At 37.5% G+C, this 25,957-nt stretch overlaps 1 protein-coding gene across 1 annotated transcript in view; it reads left to right on the forward strand.

Annotated features, from left to right (window-relative positions):
* LPP (LIM domain containing preferred translocation partner in lipoma) overlaps nt 1-25,957 on the forward strand; it is a 758,624-nt gene that overhangs the window by 376,273 nt on the left and 356,394 nt on the right. The gene's annotated exons all lie outside the window — the stretch shown is intronic.

Consider the following 25,957-nt stretch of genomic DNA (forward strand, 5'->3'; position numbering starts at 1 on the left):
ACCCAGACTCAATTTCAGACCAACTTCTATTGCTTTCGGCCTTTTGTTGCTCCCTTGTTGTTTATGTCCCGCATATGAGAGGGAGCATTCAATACCTGTCCCTTTCCTTCTGAATGTTCCTAACATTGATACCCTCTAACTCTATCTTAGTAGGGGCAAAGTACATCATTTCATACTTTTTTTGCCTACTCTGGGTGTTCATCTCTTTACCCTTTTTGGATGGGGTTCTTGGAAATTTTCTTGTAGAGCTTCATTAATGTTTTATAAATATTGAATATTAGCCCTTTATCTAATGTATTATGTGCAGATATTTTCCACCTTTTTCCAGTGTGCCATTTATTTTAATGTGACTTTGTCTTGTTGTGCAAAAATTTTAAATTTGTTATTGTCCCATTAGTTTATTTTGTTTTTGTCTTTATCTCTGTGATCTGCTTGTTGAAGATACCTCTGAGATTCTTTTCCTGGAGAGTTCTGCATATTTTTTATTTATATTTATTTTATGGATTTCAGTCCAATATAAACGTCTTTAATCCACTTTGAATTGACTTGTATGATGTGACAATGATTCCCTTTCCTCCCTCCCTCCCTCCTTCCCTCTCTCCCTCCCTCCCTCCCTCCCTCCTTCCCTCCTTTCCTTCCTTCTTTCCTTCTATATTTTGAAGAGACTTTTCTTGCTCCACTTCATGTGTTTGGCTCCTTTCTTGAAGATTAACTGCCTATAAACCAGAGGGCTTATCTGAGGACTTTAAATTCCGTTTCATTAGTATAAAGGTCTATATTGTGTCCAAATACCATGCCGTTTTATTATTATTATTATTATTATTATTATTATTATTATTATAGCTTTGTAGTGTAGCTAAAGATTGGGAAATGCCGTGTCTCTCATCTTCTTCTTTTTTCCTGTTAGAATTTCTTTGACTGTTTGGGGAATGTTATGCTTTCATACACATTTTAGTAAAACTTATTCCAAGTTCTTAAAGAATATGATTGGAATTTTGAGAGGATTGCATTGGACTTATATGACATTTGAATGGTAGGTCATTTTGACAATGTTGTTCTTCTAGCCCATGATCCCATGATCCTAAACAACAGATCCTATAACAGCAGATCCTATATCATGATCCTACATCAACAGGTCCTCTAACAGCAGATCCTATATCAACAGCACATTTTTTTTTCAAGAATTAAAACCCAGCCCTCATTCTCTCATGCATCAGTGCCCTAAATCACAGGTGTGACTGCATCACATTAAACTCCAAATGCATTTTCAGAACATTTCTCCTTAAGCATATTCCCATTATCTTTTCTACCATGGATCTTTACCTATTTAGAGTCACATGGCAAGGCACACAAGAACTTAGTTCCTTCTAATCTTTCTGTGCTGGTGGCTCCAATAGACCTCCCAATAGTGAAGGTGTACTTTATATCTATGTACATTTACTTAGGTGCAAATATGGAACAGGTACTGGTTTCTGCAGAGAAAATTTTATAAGGAAAGTTGATGACTGAAAGGGAAAAATATAACCTAGTTGTTATCTAACAGGAACCCATAATATTATAAGCAGAACAACAGTTGATATTGCAGGAGCACAAGAGAGTAAATTAATGTTTTCTTGAAAGGCAACATCTGAAAAAAATTAGCAGAAGATTTACATGTTCAGCTGGAAGGGTGAATGGAATTGTAATTGTTGGAGACTTAACAGGGAAAACAGAGCCATAGAGCAAAAAAGTCCAATCATCACTCAGAAAACTGCAGGCGGGTGGGTGACTGCAGATGTGGTTACCAAAGACTTTCAGGTAAAAATTTGTAGGAGTCTATAGGACTGAAAAGGCATTTACTGAGAAATATGCAAGTTTAAAAGCCCAATTGGGATTTTTTACATTTTTTTTTGATAATGTGGCATAGTAAAACTTTTATGCCAAGGGAAAGCCAAAATAAATTTTCACAAAATGGATCATAGGAAACAGGAAAAACTCTGGAAAGATTAAAGAGGATTGGCCCAAATCTGAGGAATGTGATTTGTTAGTCAGTTTCTGATGATTGTTTAATATTAACCCATTTTTCTGTTTCTCTCAAGCAAATACCTCAGACTTAGTTTGTCATGTTGCTTAGTGGCTTTTTCACTTATCTCCACTTTGCTCCAGTATTTGTATGACTTCTGCTTAGAAATAAGAGTATTTTTGTTTATTCTTTTTTCCCTCCTAAGTATTTATAACCTAAGAGATTCTTGTGTGATTCTGCTTAAATTTTGCCTTCTTTCTTTTTTTTTTCTTTTCTGTTTTTTGGGTCATACTCAGCAATGCACAAGGGTTACTCCTGGCTCTGTATTCAGGAATTACCCCTGGCGGTGTTCAGGGGACCATATGGGATGCTGGGAATCGCACCCAGGTCCGCCTCGTGCAAGACAAACGCCCTACATGCTGTGCTATTGCTCCAACCCCATGTCTTCTTTCTTGAATGCCATGTCTATATATACACCTCCTAAAAAGTACTGCATTCTGATCTGTTTATTCATCAGTGACATTTTTATTGGGCAATGTCTTTGTGCACACAAACTCCTAATCGCAGCTATTAGAGTGCACACCACTTTACAGGTTGTGAACCATATTTGCATATAATCTCACTTAAGTAAAATGCAGATATCTCACCTAGGAGCTGTAGGTGACCTGCTCCTTCCATGGACAAAGAAACTAAATTAGCAGATAAGTGACTTGTTCTGTGACTTTTGGTTACAATAAGGGCAAAGCTGACTTTGAGTTTAGACATATTTCTATTTCAAATTCCTCAATCAGATTGTGATTGTCAGGTGTTTCAAAAAAATGTTTTTACCCGTACCTCAAAAACTCTGAAGTCAGTATGAGGGCTCTTAAGTAAGACTCTTAGGGCTCTTTTCTGATGAACAAGAACACATATGGAAAGGTAAGAAAAAAAATCCTGATAACCTTTGTGTAGAATAAACTGAGACTAAACTCTACTTCCAATATAACCCATTCTAACATTTTATTATTTAAATTTAGAAGATAAGAGATAATTGGGATATATTGCTCATTCTTCTGAATTATCTTCTCTCCAGTGAAACTGAATTAGAAGTTTTAGTATTTATTGGTTAAATAATTATATGCTTTGAGAACAATAATCACACACTTAAAATATTAAAGACGTGTGCCAAGAGAAGATGTCTGCTGAAGACTGTGCTGTGTAATTAAATGGTACATGGAAAGTCCTAGAAATGTAGACAGTTAATGCCCAACTTTGATGTCTTCATATTTTGATCCAAAGCAAATTGCAAAACCTGTTGAGTCACCTCACTACTTAAAGTTACCTATGAGGGTTTAACTCCTCACTGTCAAAGCACGCTTTGTGCTTTTCTGAAACCACTTCTAAATCACTTTTGGAAAATGGCATTGAATCATGAATTTATGGGACAAAGCTATTTTGACTCATGGTTGTATATAAGAAATATTTGTCTAATAAGAGGTCCAAAGGAGTTCTTCCTATGTAACAGCTTTTAATAGTGTCTGTGCTCTTGAAAGACATTTTATTGGCCCATTTTGCTCCTTTTCTTCTGTGAACTTTCATTTTCCACTTTCATATTTCTCAGTGCCGGTTCTGTTCACTTACTGTTACTGAGAAACACAGTTCAAGTTAATATATTTACTTATTTACTAACTTATTTTTGAAAGGTGGGACTATATCCAGTGTTGCTGAAGGGGCCATTACTAAGTCAATTCTTTCCGGGGTTGAGGAGGAGTAGGGGGTAATAGTGTGACTATGCAGTGTTCTGGATCAAATGGTTTCTGCATGCAAATCTTGTATTCAAACCAGTTGAGTGTCACTCTGGCCTCATACATTTATTCTCATGCCTAGCACATCACTGTGCTTCAGGCAGGTTATGGCTGCTTTAATATCTACTTTTATGGAAAACACAATTACATAATCAATACAGAAGTACACCAAAGAAGGACTTCAGTGTGCTACTTCTAGCCATCATGTGACATATCAGATATTAACATTGTGTGAAATCAGAAATATGAAGATCAACTTTCTACTTTTTTCCTTTTCAGAGAGGTGTCGGGGAGGACAGTATAGAGCGGGTAGCATTGGGTTTTCTGATGATATGGAATGTTGGATAAAAAATGGGCATAGGATGTGAGAAAGGCAAGGAATGTCGAGATTGAATATCGTGTTTGCAAAAATTACTTGTTTTAACTTCGGTATGGGTTCAGTGGAGGTCAGATATGGGGGAGGGTTTAAAAAGTAACTTTAGGGGGCTGGAGCAATAGCACAGTGGTTAGGGCGTTTGCCTTGCACGTGACTGACCTGGGTTCAATTCCCAGCATCCCATATGGTCCCCTGAGCACCGGCAGGGGTAATTCCTGAGCACAGAGCAGGGGTAATTCCTGTGCATCACCGGCTGTGACCCAAAAAGCAGAAAAATAAATAAATAAAAAATAACTTCAATACCAGCACAGCCATCCTGTTATCTTATGGTCCCATAGTAAGAGCAATTTAGGGGTGATACAGTGCTTCCAGCTGTGTTTTTGGTAGTTCCATATGAACAAACATTCACATTTGACATTGCATAGCTCTGAGATTAAATGTCCTTCGGTTTGAACCCCAAATGTTTAGTAATTTTAAAATATATGATAAGAAAGTGACTTTATAACAATAGATGTGAGAGTTTTGGAAATGGTTATGAAGTTGCATTGGGATCACCTTGATGTTATTTTAGCTCATTTGTTTTTTTTTTTTTTTATTTTTTTTTATTTTTTTTTCCCCTTTATTTTATTTTATTTTTTTTAAAGTTGTAGATTTACAATTTTTTGTGCTTTGGTTTCAATTATACAATGATCAGATACCCATCCCTCCACCAGTGCCCATTTTCCACCACCATGGATAATATCCCTCCCACCCCCATCCCCCCATCCCCCCGTCTCTGTGGCAGGGCAATCCCCTGTGTTCTCTCTCTCCTTTCGGGTGTTGTGGTCTGCAAAAGAGGCATTGAGTGGCAAACATGTTCAGTCCATAGTCTACTTTCAACATGCATCTCCCCTCCTGGGAGGATCCTCCAAACATCCTTTATTTGGTGCTCCCTTCTCTATCTGAATAGCCCTTTCCTCTAGGATACCCGGCTGGCCTCTAAGTTATGGAGTAATCCTCCTGGTGCTGATCTCAGCTATTCTTGGGTATTAATCTCATACTTTGTTACTTTATATCCCCCAGATGAATGCAATCTTTCTATGTCTATCCCTCTCTTTCTGACTCATTTCGCTTAGCATGATACTTTCCATATTGTACCACTTGTATGTAAATTTCATGACTTCATCTTTTCTAAGAGCTACATAGTACTCCATTGTGTAGATGTACCAAAGTTTCTTTAACCAGTCATCTGTTCTTGGGCATTCAGGTTTCTTCCAGTTTCTGGCTATTGTAAAGAGGGCTGCAATGAACAAACAAGTGCAGATGTCACTTCGACTATACATTTTTGCCTCTCTGGGATATATTCCCAGGAGTGGTATTGCTGGGTCAAATGGGAGCTCAATTTCTAATTTTTTGAGAATCGTCCATACTGTTTTCCAGAAGGGCTGAACCAGTGGACATTCCCACCAACAGTGAAGGAGTGTCCCTTTCTCGCCACATCCACGCCAGCATCGGTTGCTTTTGTTCTTTTGAATTTGGGCCAGTCTCTGAGGTGTGAGATGGTATCTCATTGTGGTTTTGATCTGCATCTCCCTGATGATTAATGATGTAGAGCATTTTCTCATGTGCTTTTTTGCCATTCGGATTTCTTCTTTGAGAAAGTTTCTGTTCATTTCATTGCCCCATTTTTGGATGGGGTTGGATGTTTTCTTCTTGTGGAGTTTAACCAGTATTTTGTATATCCTGGATATCAACCCCTTGTCAGATGTGTATTCGGTGAATATCCTTTCCCATTCTGTAGACTGTCTTTGTATTTTGGTCACTGTTTCTTTGGAGGTGCAGAAGCTTCTTAGTTTAAGATAGTCCCATTTATCTATCTCTGTTTTCACTTGCTCGGCCAGTGGCGTGGCATCTTTGAAGATACCATTAGCTTCAATGTCATGGAGGGTTTTGCCAACTTTATCTTCAATGTCTCATTTGTTTTTTGAGCAACAAATTACTCCTGATGATGCCCAGTGTCATTATTTTGGACGACATAAGGTTCCAGAGATTGAACCTGGGTCAGCTGAGTGCAAGACAAGCTCTCTACCCACTGTACTGTTGCTCGGACCCATCTTGATCTTATAATAAACATCTGAGCTCAACTGGGCCTTTAAAGCCATATGGCCAGGCTTAATTTATAAAAGGAAAGTTTGTGCTCACAGAGTACATGTTCAAAATAGCTCAGGAGAGGATGAGCAATTAGTTTCTTTTTCCTGAAAAGTGGCATACTGTCATGATGTGGATGATAGATGTCCCTTGCAGGAACCAAATGGCATTTTGTTATCCTATAGTATCTCAATTAACTTCTTTCAAAATTTCTCCTTTCTTGACAACTAACAGAAGTAGGTAAGTCAAATTTACATACGTCAAAACAATAGTTTTGAGTGTATAGTACCTTTAAGTTAGTATACCAGCTGGATGTATTTTGTTAGTGCATAGGTAAATATCTGAGTCTATTTGGAATATCTATACTAGGGAGCAATTGAATTTTGTTAATTTCTTAGATAAGTCAGCATATCTTGGATTATATAGCATGAAGTTATTTAATTTCTTCAATGGAAAAATCTAGATCCAGAGTATTGACTTCTTATTTGTGGTAAAAGACTGATTGTACAAAAATTCCACACTGAATTTGGTATATTTTTGAGCTATAACCTGAATTATTTGGAAGAACTTTCAAACATGTTTACTAATATTGCTTGGCAATTGGAATTTAGTGATGTTTTGAATCAGTTGCTTGTTTTTCCTTTTTTTTGTGGTCAGTTTATGACTTTTTTAAATTCTTAACTTATTTTTATATTGAATTACCAAGTTACAAAGTTATTCATTATGTGATATTTAGGTGTGCAATGTTCCAATGGGATGGGGCGATAGCACAGCGAATAGAGCATTTGCCTTGCATGCTGCCGACCCGAGTTTGATTCCTCAGTTCCTCTCGGAGAGTCCGGCAAGCTACCAAGAGTATCCTGCCCACACGGCAGAGCATGGCAAGCTCCCCATGTCGTATTCAATATGCCAAAAACAGTAACAAGTCTCACACTGGAGACATTACTGGTGCCTGCTCGAGCAAATCGATGAAGAATGGGAGGATAGTGTCATAGTGTTAATGTTCCAATACTAATCCTTTCACCACTATCCCCTATCCTCAACCGATGTACACTGTCCTTCCCCAACCCTTCTCTGCCTCTGTGGCATGCGCTTTTCTCCTCCACTATTATATTAATGTTTGTTTCACTAATTTATTACCCCCTTCCACTCCAGTGGTATACTTTCTACTTGATGACCAATTCCTACTCTCTTCATATCTGTTGCACTTGGGAACTTGATATTCCTCCATAAAATTTCTTTATATCCCACATATAATCATCTCTGAGTCTCCTCCTCTCCCTCTAACTGAGTTCACTCAACATTGTATGCTTTAGATACATTCAGGTAGCACAAAGGCACATGACTTCATCTTTTCTTGTGGCTGAGTAGTATTCCATTGTGTATGTGCACACATTTAATTTATGTAGTTCTTTGTTCTTGGACACTTGCCTTGCTTCCAAATTTTGGCTGTTGTGAATGAACATAGGAGTACAGGTCTCTGCACTGTTCTTTTGGGCCCTTGTTGTCTACTTCAAGTTTCTTTTGAATTGTTGAAATAGCATTTCATTGTCCTTATTGAGACCGTGAAATTATGAGAAAAAAATCTGGACTGGTTTGGGGAATCAGATATAGTTATTCATAGTTTAATAACCAGGGCTTCAAGTTTTCCTAGATTAACGTATTCTTCTCATTTCTGTGCAGCCTTCTATAGAAAAAGTCCTGTTTTGGGGAATTGTCCAAAATCTCAGTACCACTTTTCTTTTTCTCATGTCTAAAAGAGACTCTGTAACAATTACTCCAATTTGACATGAGTGCTGTATTATTTGTAAGGAATAGTTTGTCTTGTATCCATGGTCTTCTCCATCTTTTGCTATGAGATCCATTGGTTAGTATCCAGACCATGTTTTTCAATATCAGTTCTTAGAAGGTTTGAATGTTATCTTTCTAAAAGCTGCTTACCTAACCCTAATGACTTTACCTTCTTTGTATAGTGTATTCCAAAGATCAGATCGTTCTAGTCTCTGTGCAGAGAGTACATAATAATGGTTGGTTATAGGGTCACTTATTTTAATAACAAACCTAGATTTCAATACTGAACTGTCATTGTTTTTTGCAACAGGATGGGGAGGGACTCCAAATTGGTGTTCAAAGGGTCTATAATCACTCACCAGGGCCACCTAGTGCTCAGAAACTGTATCTAGTGATGTTCAGGGGACTATGTGGTACAATGGATGAACCCAGGGTCAGCTGCATGCAGAAATTCACTTTACTATCTCTATACTATAGTACACAAGTAGTATACTATAGTATAGAGATAGTATACTATGTGTACTATGCTATTGAGATAGGATACCATCTGTACTGTCTATATACTCTACTATCCCTGTACTATTCCTACCTCTCCTTAGTTCTTCTCATCAGGTTATAATGAAGAAATCTGAGAATTTATTTTAGAGAATGTGTGTTTGTGTGTTGCAAGTGTGTGTATATGTGTGTATGCATCATATGGATTCAGTAATTTTTAATTAGTAATCCATATGGTTTGAGGCGGTATAATCAGGGTAGAGCATTGTGATTCGATGTTTCTGTTCTCTGTGCTCTGCGTTCTAACTTGCAAAACTATGAGTAGCTTCAGGGGATATTAATTAGTAATTAAAATTTTAATAAGTGATATTATTCCAGGGAAACCCAAGCATATTGGCTACTGGGAAATTAAAGGTGAATACAACATATTGTCTCTGAATATGGAGATATATACTGTCTCCATAGACTGGATACTGGTTATTTCTTAGTTTTGCTTATTCAGAAGTTAGAAAGGAACTAATTCTTAAGTTATGGAAAAGAAGAATAAGTGTAGAAAACCATGTTTGTGTTCCCAAAACTTTTACTATAAAAATATAGGTGCTTTATTTATAGTAAATTTCTCTAAATGGACTACAGTGAGCTTAAATGCAAAAATATACAAGTTTAAAAGAAGAAAAGAAGTAAGCATTTCTTGTTTGTTATGTCCATATTTAGAACATCTGGGTTATTTTTAATTACTTTGTACCTGCCAGTAAACGTCAACAGTTAAATAACAATGTGGTGGGGGTGGAGGAGTGGTTAGCTGACTCAGAATTACGTGCCATGAGTTTGATGATGGGCAATTAATTTTTAGATTGTATATAATTGCATCCCAATAGCATTTATACATTTTCCTTTTTTTAGATGATGGTGTTTATGGCTTGTGTTTGTGACACATAATAAACCTAGCCATGAAATGGTAACATTTCAGAACAAAAAAACTTGTCTCAAAATCTATTTTGAATTGCTTTTCTACAAAACTTTTACAGAAAATAATGTCCCTTTTCTCTGGTCTGGCATAAGATTGTGCCTTTAGTATATGGTGTAGGTTCATCTCAGCAGGACACTGGATGAGACTGAGTTGGTTGCTACTCCCAGAGATTATGAAGAGATGAGATTTATGGAACCTGGTATGGGGTGAGAGGTTGGCTGAATAGTATCCTATCATGGTCCCTGGGAAAGCATTTAGCTGTAGTTTGTAGGACCTTGATGAATTTTTACCTCAAAGATGTTTGTGGCACTACATTGAACCTGGGTCTACTGTGTGTAAGGCAAGTGTTTTACCCACTGTACTGTCTCTATGGTTGTTCTTTGTTTTTGTTGTTGTTGTTGTTGTTGTTAATTTAAAAATCAAATAGTGCAATACATATCTAAGTATATATTTTTTAACTCAAGATGATTAGATAATTTTTCCACTGGAAAGTTTCGTAGGAGTATTTTGTTCTAGGGGAAAAAAAGAACTCAGATAAGATATAGTCATTGTTTTGCTCATTTTGACACCTTTTTCCTGTACATACTTTATTGCTAAACAAAGTCTACTGTTGATAAGGATAGTCTCTTTAGATAGAAGGTTGGAGGTGTTTAGTAAATCATCCTACACATCACCATTTGCGATGGGGACTAATTGGTTTGTTTGAAATTCAGGGCATCACAATAGGGCCTAACTGGTAAGGTTCCTTTTACATTGTGGAAAAAATATCAGGAAAGGCATGCATTGCCTCTCAGTGAGTTTATTAGTTACATAGATGAAACTAATTTGTTATGTTTCATAATTATGAATTACATAATTCCTTATAGAATTTAAATGGAATTTTATTGAAATGAGAAATTTAAATTTGGGACATGCTATTACTTAATCAGAGGATATAATCTTTATTTTTTAATATATATGTCTTTGAAATTTATAAATTAATTCTTCTCCCTGATCTTTACCTAATATGCACCTTAATTATGTTTCTATATTGAGCTTCAATACCAGAGAACAGAGGTTTTTTTGTAATAAAACAAAAAAATGCTCAAATTTAAAATCAAAATTCTCATAATTCTATCTTGTAGGAGTACCTTCTAGAATCATATAAAAGTGCATGATTGGTAATACTTAAATAGCAAAGAAATAATTCTGATATATACTAGGTTATGAAGTCCTTGAGAAAAAAATTTATTTTGTGGCATGAAAATTATTTTTCTGTATAAAGAAGTCAATATTTTCTTTTTTTTTCCTTTTTTTTTTTCTTTTTTATTAGTGAAACACCATGAGGTACAGTTGTAGATTTACAAATTTTTGTGCTTGGATCTCGGTCATACCACGATCAAATACCCATCCCTCTACCAGTGCCCGTTTTCCACCACCAGGATAATATCCCTCCCCCCCATCCAGAAGTCAATATTTTCATTGAGTCTAGTCAAAATATAAAATCCACACCCTTGAACTAGAGAATTCAATTTAGGTTGTGTTAATATCACAAAGTTAGAACTGTTTCCTGATTTTTTTCTATAATAAACTTCTTTTTATATCAGTATGAAGAAGTGAAAAATGGAGACAAGTGATTTATACAAGATCAATATAATAGTAGTAAATGACTCACTTTTTTATACTATTTTCTCTATATTCCTGTATATAAATGAAGGCAAGGTATTGAGATGATGTTAAACTTGTATTACAATTTCTTATAATATCTCTTATTTCACTATTTGTGGTAAAAATAAAGATCAAATTATTTGCTATACCATATAGAACTGAGATACCCATTATTTTTTAAACATTTCCTAAATAAAAAATCAATGTGGGGGCTGGAGTGATAGCACAGCAGATAGGGCATTTGCCTTGCATGCGGCCAACCCAGGTTCGGTTCCCAGCATCCCAGGAGTATGGTCCCCTGAGCACCCCTAGGAGTAATTCCTGAGTGCATGAGCTAGGAGTAACCCCTGTGCATCACTGGGTGTGACCCAAAACAAAAAAAATCAATGTGATAAGTTCTTGCTACAATGATAAAAGAAAAAAAAAATTTCAAATTGTTAACTGATAAATACTTTCTTTTTACAGAAAAGAAGGCCAAAAATATGATCATATGACTTTCTTGCCTCTGCTCTATGATTCATCGCCTTTCTTTATCACAGTTTCTGATTTCTCCTGACCTGATATTTGAAATGTCATGCCAATTATAAGCCATTTTAAAACTAATTTCATAAATCTAAAATGTGCTTTTCCAATGGAAATGTGTTGTATATATACATATTATATATAGATATATATCTAAAAACATCTAAACTTCAGATGGGTTTTTCTGTTTGTTTGCTTTTGGGTCACATCCTGTTGCTCAGTGATTGCTTTTAGCTTTGAGCTCCAAGATTACTTCTGGCTCAAGATACCATTATGCAGGGGCAGGGATACAACCTACATCAGCTAAGTGCAAGGCAAGGACTTTACCTGCTTATACTATTTCTCCAGCCTCCAGATAGTTTGTTTTTTTTCTTTTTGGGTCACACCCAGCTATGCACAGGGGTTACTCCTGGCTCATGCACTCAGGAATCACTCCTGCGGTGCTCAGGGGACCATATGGGATGCTGGAACTCGAACCTGTGTAGGCCATGTTGGCTGCGTGCAAGGCAAACGCACTATCCACTGTGCTATCACTCCAGCCCCCACAAGATAGTTTTTGAAAGATAAAATTTATTTCCAAATATATCCCTTTTCTTAACTTGATGTAAACAATGAATCCACTTAAGTTATATAGTTTACTGGTTTAAGTTAAATGTAAAACAATACAATCTGGCCTTAAAAAATAGAATATGTATTTGCTCCACTTAAGAAAGGTGGTCTTTCAGAAAACCTAAAGTACTAGAAATCAAACTTGTGAGCCCGTTACCTGAAACCTTTGTAAAGGGTCAAGCTTTTTTCATTTCCATCTTGGTCTTGTACTATTTATATGGAACATTGGAAAATGTTATTTTGTGAAACTGATAGTCATACTAAACTCCTTGGTTACATATATTATTCTTGGTTTTCTCTGCTATTGAATCGACAGGGATGCCTTATTTCCAGATGGGGTACTTGTATTAAAATAGCGTCTGGGATGACTTAGTTTACACTTTATAATTCTTATTTCAGAATAGCCTTTCTCATCGGTAACGCTAACAAAGTTGAAAGTTTTTCTCTTTAAATTTATGGGAAAGTGTTCTATTAGAGTCACTTGTAGATCATACCCGGAGCCAATAATGGCAGGAGAAGAGAAGAATAGGAGAGATCTCCTTGTAGCTGCTTTTTTCAATTTATGTTTTTTTAGGGGGCCACAACCAAATTCTCAGGACTTAGTCCTAAGCATCTACTCTGATCCCTCCTTGCAGGGCTCAGGGGTCCATTTAGAATGCCTGTGATAAAGTCCTGTTGGACAGTGCTTGGAATTCACCAACCTGTGCTCTCTTCAGCCCCAGCAGCTGTTTTTAAATGAGTTTTCTGGAATATTTTGCATTTTGTTTTGTATTTTTGTATTAGGTGCCCAGAGATTATAGCTGACTCTGTGTTTAGTATTTGTTTCTGGTGGTGCTCACTATTATGTCAAATACCAGGGATAAAACCAGAATCAGTTGTATTCAAAGCAAGTGCCTAATCCCATGTACTATCTCTCCTGCCCCCAGTCCTTCCTTTCCACCTCATTTTAAAATTGCATTTTATTCATCTTGATTTATAATTTTACAATGCTGTCAATGACAAGGCTTTATCCATATAATACCATGACATCACACCTCTACCAGGATGTCTGTTTTCCTCCATCATTGTCTCAATGAATGTATACATGTTTGTTTTCATCTGGTTACCACTTTCCATTATATCAAGTAAATAATATAGAAAAAGAAAACGACATTTGTGAATAAAAAAGGGGTTGAAGAGACAAAATGTGTTTTGAAAGCTGGGACTGGTACATTCTGAATAGGGAAAAGAGATCCTAAAGTGTAATCATTGTGTATTTTTTTTCAATAGTTGTCAGTTTTTCTAACAGCTGCATGGATTATTATCCATTGATCAGTTTGTACACTTACTCACTCCACCTCTTATATAGCACTGCCCTCCCGTTGTTCATTGATTTGCTTGAGCGGGCCCAGAAACATTGTGAGACTTGTTACTGTGTTTGGCATATCATATACATCACAGGTAGCTTGCCAGGCTTTGCTGTGCGGACGAGATACTCTCAGTAGCTTGTCGTGCTCTCCGAGAAGGGCGGAAAAATTGAACTGGATTGGCCATGTCAGCCGCATGCAAGGCAAATGCCCTACCCACTGTGCTATATCAAATAGATTCCACTTAATATGGTAGGGAAATCCATAGACTAGAAACAGTTGGCTTCCAATAGCAAGGTGGGGGAGAATAGGGATTGATTACTAATAGATACATGAGTTATTTGGTACATGAGTTATTTTTAAAAGGGTGATTTAACATGGTATGTGAATTACATCTCAATTTTTTAAATCTTCGTATTGAGAAGCATACTTGGAATATACAGATAACTTTGCATATGCCCCACCATAAAATTGTTCATTTTCTATTGGTAATATATAAACTGACATTGACAGCATAAAGTATATGCCTAAGGCAGAAATAAATACAGAATGTTGACTAAAGAAGAGTTAGAACTTTGCCTGGATGTCATGGAAGATGCTAATGCCTCTTGCATTCACTAGGACAGAAATTTAACATCGTGTTGTCTGTGCAGATTTAGAGAACAGAACAAAGGTACATATTTAGAAGTCCCGAAAAGGAGATGAAAATTTAAGAGTAATATGTTACTAACAGTAAGGAAATTTGAAGTCTTAAGTGGACTACATTAGAAGATAACACGTTTACTTTCATTAGAGGCATTCAAATAATAACCCTGGAATTTACTGAGCTACTTAAATTTTAGTTACTCACCTGAGTTAATGACACATCTCCAAGTTGACTGCAGTACTGCATGAAATAATGGGTGTTCATGTCATATGTCAGTACACAATCTTGCATATAACAACACTAAATTCTGTTGCTCTCATCATCATCGTCGGTAGCAAATTAATTTTGGCAATAATATTAAGAACTTAATTCAGCCAACAGATGGAAAAATTATTTGAATGATGTTAAGATTTCATGGTATTCTAGTTCTTGGTTATAGGTCTTGGACTTTTTATGTTCCCTGATAAACGTTTTGGAAGGAAAGACAAAATGTCTTGATTTCATTTCAGACATCAGTTTTCCTTGCAAATAGAAAGCTAATCAAGGCCATTAATAACTTTGTGTTATTTCCATAGTACTAGTACAGATGTTATTCATTAGAATTTTTACCGACAAGAACATCTAATAATCTTGGTGGATGTTTTTTATGGTTATCAGGAGTAGTCTGTGAAACTTTGATGGGGTTGTAGAAATATACTAAAGTGAGGAGCTTAAAACATTTGAAACTGTTTACTCAACCTTGTGAAGAAAATACTATGTCTTAAAAACAAAATGCTGAAACAGCTTAATTATGCTTCCAGTGATAATCGTTTAAGATGCCTTAAGAGGCGTAGAATATCCATAATTGGTCAAGAAATATAGTGAATGTTTATAACAGGCTCAAATACCATGTCTGCCATTTTCTAATTATGTTTCTTTGTGTTCAGTCACTTAAACTTTTATGCCTCAGCATTTAAAAATATTTAAAATAAAATTAATCATTATTTATCTCAAAGTTAAAATAATAGAGTTACATGTAAATGGTTTAAAATAATGTTAGCATATTGTTAACACTATTTTTTAGCATATTAATTATTCTAAAATTGTCTAGGTTATTATTTTTATATGAGGACTGACTTATGTATGTGTTTATTGATTTCCATGGAACTCTCTAAAACAAATATGCATCTCATATCTCATTCTTTGAATGCCTCCTAAGAGTATGGGTCTTTCTCTCAGAGTATCTGTCAATTATTATTATTATTTTTAGAGATTTTTTTGCTTCTCATTAATAGACTCCCGAAGAGGACAAACGGAGTTTTTTTTTTAATTTTTATTAGTGAAACACCATGAGGTACAGTTGTAGACTTAAAAATTTTTGTTCTTGGGTTTCAGTTATACAATGATTGAGTACCCATCCCTCCACCAGTGCCCATTCTCCACCTCTTGTGCTCCCAGTATTCCCACTCCCCACCCCACCCCTATGGAAGGGAATTCCCTTTTGTTCTCTCTCTCCTTTTGGGTGCTGTGGTTTGTAAAAGAGGCATTGAGTGGGAATCGTGTTTGGTGTGTAGTCTATTTTCAGCACGCATCTCTCATCCTGGGAGGATCCTCCCAACACCCTTTACTTGGTGCTCCCTCTCTATCTGAGCTGCCTTCTCCCCCAGCATGTGCGACTGGCCTCCAAGCCATGGAGTGAACCTCCTGGTACTTATCTTGGCTATTCTTGGGTGTTAATCTCCCAATTTGTTACTTTATATTCCCCAGATGAATGCAATCTTTCTGTGTCTGACCCTCTGTTTCTGACTCATTTCGCTTAGCCTGATACTTTCCATGTAGTACCATTTGTATGTAAATTTTATGACTTCATCTTTTCTTTTTTCTTTTTTTGATTTATTTATTTATTGAATCACTGTGGGAAAAGTTACAGAGCTTTCGGGTTTAGGTCTCAGTCATGTAAATATCAAACACATTTCCCTTTACCAATACTTATTTTTGACCCCGAACCCCAATAGACCCCCACCTCCCACCCCTCCCAATTCTTGTGAGGCAGATGAGTTCTAGTTAATACTCTATCTACTTTGACTAGATAGATTGTTTCGATAGAAGATGCACAATTATTGTTTAGAGTATACGACCCACCCCCCACAATCAGATATGCTGAAACAGCGTTGTGAAATGATTTGCTTTCTACAACTTGGTATTGCGTCCGCGCGGTTTTGAATTTCTGCTATTTTACTTATTGACCCTGGAAGAATTTCTATTAAAAGTTAGATAGTTAAGAGACTGGCTTCTGTGCCCTGGAGTCGTGGCCGTGCCGGAGAGCTGCTTGTGGGGGGCAGCTGGCGACCTCAGTGGGGCGTGGGGGACGGCCCACAAAGCCCCCCTTCCCATGAGGTCCCCGCCGCTCCCGCCGAGCCCGGCTCAAACCTGCTGTCCACAAGGCTCCCGTGCGGTGCGGCCGCCATCTATCTTTCCAGAGAGGAGCGGGCGGGCCGGTCAACACCCTTTCCCCTCCGGGCAGGCTTGGTGGCACGGTTTAACACATAGTCCATTTGCTTTTCTGCTCCAAGCTGCTGGTTCTCTGTGCTAAGTCCTTGTGCCTCCGGGGCCGTGGCCGTGCCGGAGAGCCGCTCGTGGGGGGCAGCTGGCGACCTCGGTGGGGCGTGGGGGACGGCCCACAAAGTCCCCCTTCCCATGAGGTCCCCGCCGTTCCCGCCGAGCCCGGCTCAAACCTGCTGTCCACAAGGCTCCCGTGCGGCCGCCATCTTTCTTTCCAGAGAGGAGCGGGCGGGCCAGTCAACGCCCTTTCCCCTCCGGGCAGGCTTGGTGGCGTGGTTTAACACATAGTCCATTTGTTTTTCTGCTCCAAGCTGCTGGTTCTCTGTGCTAATGACTTCATCTTTTCTAACAGCTGCATAGTACTCCCTTATGTCGATGTACCAAACTTTCCTTAACCAGTCATCTGTTCTCGGGCACTCGGGTATTTTTCCAGATTTTGGCTATCGTGAATAGTGCAGCAATGAACATAGAAGTGCAGATGTCATTTCTACTTTACTTTTTTGCCTCTCTGGGATATATTCCCAGAAGTGGTATTGCTTGGTCAAATGGAAGCTCAATTTCTAATTTTTTGAGAATCGTCCATACTGTTTTCCAAAAGGGCTGAACCAGTCAGCATTCCCACCAGCAATGAAGGAGAGTCCCTTTCACGCCACATCCACGCCAACACCGTTGCTCTTGTTCTTTTGGATGTGGGCCAGTCTCTGTGGTGTACGATGATATCTCATTGTTGTTTTGATCTGCATCTCCCTGATGATTAGTGATGTAGAGCATTTTTTCATGTGCCTTTTAGCCATTCAGATTTCTTCTTTAGGAAAGTTTCTGTTCATTTCATCACCCCACTTTTTGATGGCATTAGATGTTTTCTTCTTGTAGAGTTCAACCAGTGCTTTGTATATCCTTGATATCAACCCTTTATCAGATGGGTATTGGGTAAATATTCTTTCCCATTCTGTAGATTGTCTTTGTATTCTGGTTACTGTATCTTTTGAGGTGCAGAAGCTTCTTAATTTAAGATAGTCCCATTTGTTGATCTCTGTTTCCACTTGGTTGGTCAGTGAAGTGTCGTTGAAGATAACAGCCTCAATATCCTGGAGAGTTTTGCCAACCTTGTCTTCAATGTACCTTATGGATTTTGGCCTGATGTTAAGATCTTTAATCCATTTTGATCTGACTTTTGTGCATGGTGTTAGGTCAAGGTCTAAGCCCATTTTTTTTGCATGTGGTTGTCCAGTTATGCCAGCACCATTTGTTGAAGAGGCTTTCCTTGTTCCACATCACATTTCTTGCTCCCTTATCAAAGATTAGATGTTCATACATTTCGGGTTGTGTGTACGAACATTCCACCCTGTTCCATAGGTCTGCGGATCTGGCTTTTTTCTAGTACCATGCTGCTTTAATTATTACCACTTTGTAGTAGAATTTGAGGTTGGGGAGGGTAATGCCTCCCCATGTCTTTTATCCAAAAATCGCTTTAGCTATTCGTGGGCATTTGTTGTTCCATATGAATTTCAGAAGTGCTTGATCTATTTCCTTGAAGAATTTCATGAGTATCCTTATAGGGATTGCATTGAATCTGTATAATGCTTTTGGGAGTATTGCCATTTTGATGATGTTGATTCTTCCTATCCATGAACAGAAGATATGTTTCCATTTCCTTGTGTCCTCTTTCATTTCACGGAGTAGCATTTTGTAGTTTACATTGTAGATATCCTTTACCTCTTTAGTTAGACAAATGAAGATTTTCAGAAGTGACATTGAAGTTGGTGCACTTACGAACTGGAAATAGTCCAATCTGTTTTGAGGTCAGGTTATATAGGTCAGCTGTCATCAGATAAAGCTAGAAAGGAAGGCAGGTAGATAACCCTTCTATTATAGCATTTTCCTCCTTTCTGTCTTCCTGTTTCCCTTATATGCTCAGTAATGAAGCAGTAACAGAAATCTAAGACAACAAACAGTAAGCATACACAGTATTACATCTCACCGTGGTTCCTCTAATTATATGTCCTTAGTAGACATACATCTCTGCCAGTAACTCATCTGAAAACTATCTGGGGAGAAGCTAGAATATCATCTATCTCTTATCTAATAATCATAAGTCACCAAGCCCACTAGATTCAGTCTTCGTTCTTCTACTTTCCAACCCTTTCCAAACCCTTTCCAGGTATGTCTAGCATAGGATTATGTAGTTGTATTTATGATTAGGTAATGTTTTCCTATAATAGAAAGAATCACATATATATTAAGACTAAAATATTCTTAACAGACATAAAAAGTTGTTGATCCTTCTAATATACAATAAAATTGAGACCAGAACTGTGGAATAACTTATCTTTATTCTAATGAAGAAAAACTAGAAAACCCACTGACTTCTGTCCCTAATCTTATCACATTTCTACATTATTACTGCCTTCTGTCACTAATTTTACCACATTTCTACCATATTAGTGGTCCTCCAGAGTTAAGAATTCTGTTCAAATCAGCTCTAAACTGGAAATGCGGTATGTCCTATGACTAAAATAAAATGGCTCTAATTGAAATATAGAGTTAAGGATTGGAAATATTTCTGACCCTATTTCTCCTCCTCCTTTTCCTCCTTTTTTTCTTCTTCCTCCTCCTCCTCCTCCTCCTCCTCCTCCTCCTCCTCCTCCTCCTCCTTCTCCTCCTCCCCCTCCTCCTCCTCCTCCTCCTTCTCCTCCTCCCCCTCCTCCTCCTCCTTCTCCTTCTCTTCCTCCTCCTCCTCCTCCCCCCCTGCTCCTCCCCCTTCCTATCTTTCCCATTCTCCCCTTGTTGGTAAGTTATTTTGAAAGTGTTGTATTTCATTAATAGAGGAAGCATGATTTGGTGAACTAAAAAAAAAAAAAAAAACTGTCAATGTCCAGAAATTCAAATACTTCCTCACTTAATCTGTGAATTGGTTTATCGGCTCAGATATTTTATTGGACTTCTTTTTAGAATTTTATGTATGACAGAGGAGGGTTTTGAATATTAATCTTTCCATAATCATGTCCTAGATGAAGAACAAAATACATTTGATTCAGATAAAAAAAAAAAAGCAGGAAGGGGCACAAGGGGCATAGATGATATTCATCAGCTGCATGTTTTAGTATTTGTATACCTCTACAATGTAAGACCTTGGAAGTCTTTTGATCTTTAAAAAGACAACAAAGTGCTGGCAAATGATTGAATTCCTTCTGAATGGGTATATAGTAAAGAATGACTATCATTAGGAAGCAAGGATTTCCAGAACCAGGTGAACCTAAGATACTCTAGTACCAGTTCGCTTTCCTTCTTGGGCTACATCATCATCCTGGTTGCTTGGCACATAAACTCACCTCATTGAAAGGAATCTATGAGTCCAACAGTAGCAGCAGAGAAAGAGCTATGAGTATCGGTACCTTAGTAAAGGTAAAGGCCCTCCCGTTGTTCATCGATTTGCTCGAGCGGACCCAGTAACGTCTCCATTGGAGATTTTGTTGTTACTGTGTTTGGCATATTTAATACATCACGGGCGGCTTGCCAGGCTCTGCCATGTGGGCGAGATACTCTTGGTAGCTTGCCAGGCTCTCCGAGAGGGGCGGAGGAATCAAACTCAGGTCGGCCATGTTGGCTGCGTGCAAGGCAAACGCCCTACCGCTGTGCTATGGCTCCAGCCCTTAACCCTTAGAAATGAGAAGAGTACCTTAGTACTCATCTCATTTCCTGGGGTATATTTTATGTGTTAAGAAGGTTGATAGTTATGGAAATCATGTAATGTAATGTTGCAATACCAAAGAATTTTCATGTGAGAAAGCTGTATCTATAATTCTCTATTTCTATTTTTTTTTAATTTTACTCACTTTAAAAAAAAATTTTTACTCACTTTTTATTCTTTTTATTTTGGGGGTCTGTGTGTAAACTCAAAAAGATGGCAGCAGTCTATCTCTCCCGCTGCCTGAGTTTGGTAGTCCTATGCTGGTTCCCCCACCCCGGGGAGGTTGATGATGATGGGCAAGCAAAGGAAGGAAATGAGGGCCAGGCTGGTTGGTCTTAGTTGCAGTTTATTCCATTCCCATCTCCATTCTCCTCTGATTCTCCTCCTGCTTCTTCCTCCCCCATGCTACTTTATTCTCCTCCTCTATCTCCCTTTATTCTCCTTCTCGCCTCTAGAATCTGGATTCCCTTTCTCCTTTTTCTTCTGGAGTCTGGATCCTGATCCCCTAGCCCACTCTTACCATCTAGTTAAATCCCAAAGCATGAGGGGTTGGGGTAACAATTACACATTGTGGTCACAATCAATAGGGGTAGAGTTCTTTCCCTCAGGGAAAGCTGCTTCTAGGACAGATTCTTTCTCAGCAGGAAGACCCACCCTAGAATGGAATTCCCTGGGTGTGTTTCTTCTCTCCTTGTCCAACAAACATATAAGCATACATGATATAAATAATTTTGTAAGGATAAGTAAGAAATATCTTAAACTTATAGAATTGCTCTCCTAGGGCCATCTCAATCTCAGACTACAGTTCTCAGGCTAGATAGTCTTTCCTATCTCTAGCAGTATCCTAGTCTCATCATTACTTTTGGATCATGACAGCATTTGTCTGTGATCAAGCTCTTAACTTATAGTTGAGAACTGTGGTACTTTGGCCTGGCACATTCCGATGCCAGGGTAGCTCACCGCTTGCCTTGGGTCCATTCAGTCTCTAGTCGGGACCCAACTTTTGTGGTGGTAGGAACTAAGGGCAACTGAGGATTAAGTGGAGAAAGCAGATGCCCAAGAGTGAATAATATTCAAAGCCAATTAAATCCCAAGTTACAAAGCATAATATTAACTGCCTTCCTTTATCTATACAAAAAGGACATTGCTTTAAAGTAAACCATTCAAGACATAAGGAGAGGAGAATGGCGATATTAACTTACATTACAATTTTTGTGTCCTAGAAGAATCTGACCTTACAAACTAACAGATTCTGATTAGGGGAAATAGCTGATTAACTGGTTGGGGAGGAGAGCATATGGAAGAGTTTACAGATAAACACAATGGAATGAAAGTGCCTAAGGAGCACTGTAATAAACCTGAGTTCCTTGTGGCAAGGGAAAAAGGACAAAGCAATGTCATCTTCCAGGTCTAGACCTCCAAAATGATTGTAATATCCTAATATATAATTTCTCCTTACATATCATATATATATATATATGGCATTACTTGATGGAGTTTCACCTTTGTATTTTTACTTCTTGGTAAGTGCTGGCTAAGGCGATTCAAGTACATTGACTTATAGTAGCTCAGAGTGATTTTATATAATTTATATATTGTTGGTAGCTCAAAGCTAACAGAAAATATGTTTTATGTTAATTCTCTGGTTTTCCCATTAAAAGCTGTAGCAATTTGCTTCATCTTATTATCTCTAGGGTGCAGCGTCTGAACTGTAAAAAAGACTGATTAACCCAGTAAATAAAACTTTGTCTTCCTTGGAGTTGAGTAGCACAGAGGCCTTTACCACTCTCCACTGCCCTTTCTTTACAAGGAAGAATATGATTTTCATTAAAAATAAAGTCCCCATTCTTATATCAATCCACACCTTTTATTACAGTGAATAATAAACAATATGTGAACACAGACTCACAGATCTGTTCTCATGTTTTCTTTACAAATTAGTGGAAAGTGAAGGCATTTGAATGAAAGAACCAATTGGAAACTTAATCAAAACCTGTGTCATTGTTGTGAAGAGATTGTTAATTGTCCCTCTGCTTGTTAGGATATATGTTTGTAAACCTGTTATATGCCAATGTCTTCATTTTCTTTTATTTTTTATTTATCTATTTATTTATTTAGTTTGCTTTTTGCGTCACACACAGCGATGCTCAGGGGTTACTGCTGGCTCTGCACTCAGGAATTATTGCTGGCGGTGCTTGGGGGACAATATAGGATGCTGGGAATCGAACCTGGGTTGACCGTGTGCAAGGCAAATGCCCATTCCACTGTGCTATCGCACCAGACCCTATTTTCATTTTAAGCTGGTTTATTTCCATCTGCATCACCCCTAGCTCTTTAATGTCTTCTTCCTTCCTTCCCTGATCCCTCATGCAGTCAAGCACACACATGTACATTTACTTATCTTTTACCAATACCTATAGTACTGTAGCACTGTCCTCCCGTTGTTCATTGAATTGTTCGAGCAGGCCCAGTAACGTGTCCATTTTGAGACTTGTTGTTACTGTTTTTGGCATATCAAATATGTCACAGGTAGCCTGCCAGGCTTTGCCATGTGGGAGAGATACTCTCGCTAGCTTGCCGGGTTCTCTGAGAGGGGCAGAGGAATCAAACTTGGGTCAGCCGGGTTGGCCGTGTGCAAGGCAAACACCCTACCTACTGTGCTATCACTCCAGCCCACCAATACCCATATACCAATATATGCACATATACATTTATGTTATTGCATGTATATGCATTCATGTATATAGTCACATCTATTCAGTGCATACTTTCCACCCATACATGTGAATTTGTTCAGGTACCTATATATATACATAAATATATGCACACAGAGTTACCTAAAATTTCTGAAAAAAACCTTGAGGATCAACTTTTCTCCCTGGATGTCTGTATCCTACTATCCCTGGTCAACAGCCCTTCCATAAAATTTACCAGAATACTGAAAGTGTAATAGACCAGCTAACTTGCATTTTACAAAAATTTCTATGCTAAAAATAAATATGTGCTTAGGGCAGTGCTTCACGGTTAATATACAAATACATGGTTTCTCTTTTTTCTAACTAAAAAATGTTGCATTGCTAGCTGTTCCTATATTTCATTTTCTTATTCTGCTCTTTCCTATGACTTATGCTTAAAAACTTAGCACAAATTACTATAATACAGCAGTTTTGAACAATTAAAATTGGAGAATATCAGCTGGGGGTTTTTATTAAGAATATTAAAAGATTGCTTTTTAAGTAAAAAGGTCCTATTACCACCAAAACAGCATTCTTTTTCTCTTGCCATAAGAGTACTTTGTCAAAATACTTGATCTGAAATGTACACAAAATTCTGGATTTTTTTACTCAGTGTGAGAAGAATTATAGTTCAGATATAATTTAAATATAGACGTTATAAATCTTTATACATAACTAGAAATTGATATCTTCCACTAATATTTTAATGCACAACAGCTTTGAACTACAATGTGTAAATTAAATCAAGGTAGAAATAGGAAGAAACCAAAAGTTGATTTTTTTTTTTACCTTTCAGCATACTCTGCTGTGCATAGAACTTATTCCTGTCTCTATACTCAGGGAACACTCATGGTGTGATTCAGGGGGAGGTGACGGCCATATTTTGTGCCGGGTATTGAACCCAAGTCAGCATCCTTCCTTCAGTACAATTAGTCCAGCTCCAAAGTTAACTATTTTTACCTTAATGATTAACTCACTTGTTATGCAGTATGAAATGTTTGCTAATATATTTAAAAGTAAATTTTTCCAGAGTCTAGGGATGACTCAGAGGTATCAAACTCGTGACCTTGGAAATGTGAGACCATAAGTTTGATCCCTGGCAATATAACAGATGCTTTGTATGATTCTAGCAATGCAATTACCTGCAATTCTCAGTTCCAGTGCAACATAATTGTGGGAGAGTATCACAACTAACATGACAACTAAGTATTCAGTTTCTTGGGTACACCACAACTTAATGTGTGAGTACCTTAACCAAATGTTTGCATCCCCTGGTCATCACAGGTGAACCAATAGGAAGAGATGGAAGGAAATATTTTGGTACTTCATCAGATACTTTCCTTCAGTATTTAACTTTTAGCAAGGAAAATAGAATTACTAGAAAGTACAGAGATGTTTAGTCTTTAGGAGGAGAATAGAGAACTATGGCTTGTGTATGTTGAGTGATGGTAAGAAGGGCAAGACTGTTTAGAGTTACTTCCACCAGAGACAGTTATTTTATATCAAGGAAATCCATTGTCTGAGACTTTACTTTATTAACTCGTTTATTTTGGCAATCCAGGAATTTCAGTTTGAGTTATTCTCTAGGAAAGAGAATTCTAGCATCATGTAGTATTTCAGAAGCTCCTGAATAATTTATCTTTGTCTTGGTACTGTTGGCACTAAGGGAATGGTGCTTGCATTGCATGTGGCTGATCTGAGTTCAATGCTTGTCACCAAATATGTTCCCCTCCACCTTCCTTCAACTCACAGAATGATTGATCCCTGAGTATAGAGCTAGAAGTAAGCCCTGCCCACAGCAGAGCAGAGTATGGTGAAAAAGGCCAAATTTTGGAAAGGGGGGAATGATAAAATTTGAAGTTGAAAAGTAGGAATACCACTGTGGAGATCCCTTACAAATCAGGTGTTGGAGCTTTTGCAAGCATTGAAATCTACCTTGGTTCCACAACAACTTTTAATCTCTGATCTTTGAGTATATTGTCAAGTGAGGAATTGTGCTTTCTTTCCTGTGGACTTGACTCTTCTCTCTCATGTTTCATAAATTCTTGAATTATTATAACAAGTTCTCTGTGAGTATTATTTACTCAACATATATTGATGGCAGAACTGTATCGGTTTTTATAATTGATTTAGAGTCCCAAGTGTGTGGCCCAAGGGAAACAGGAATGAATAAACTCAAGCATGAGAACTCCAATGCAAGCTGAAATTGGAAGAATATTCATGTGCTTTTTAATTTAAATATAACCTGGAAACGTAGCTCTCATTATTGCAGATTTTGTTTTGCCACATTAATATCACCAGTCATTTCTCTGTATATTAGGACTTTCACTGATAGAAAAATTTATGAATGGTTCTATACTATATGAAAATAATAGTATGTCTATATTAATTATAAATCCTCATTTAATGTTTTAACTCTATTCTACATTATTTAGATATCTAATAAATTTTAAATTTCATTTAAATAGTATAATAACCAAGAGAACATTTAGACTACCCTAGAACTAACTACAGAATACAGATTTCAACTTGTTGGTTAATATGAGTTTCATTTATATTCACTTATTCTGGAAATTAGTGTATAAATATCCATGTCAGGGTCATATTCTGCCTACACAGTCTGTTTATGGGGTTTAATTAACTTTACCTTGTTTATGAACAGAGAGTGAGGACAT

This window comes from Sorex fumeus, unplaced genomic scaffold, assembly GCF_029834395.1.
Source record: "Sorex fumeus unplaced genomic scaffold, SorFum_2.1 ptg000044l, whole genome shotgun sequence".
NCBI lineage: Eukaryota > Metazoa > Chordata > Mammalia > Eulipotyphla > Soricidae > Sorex > Sorex fumeus.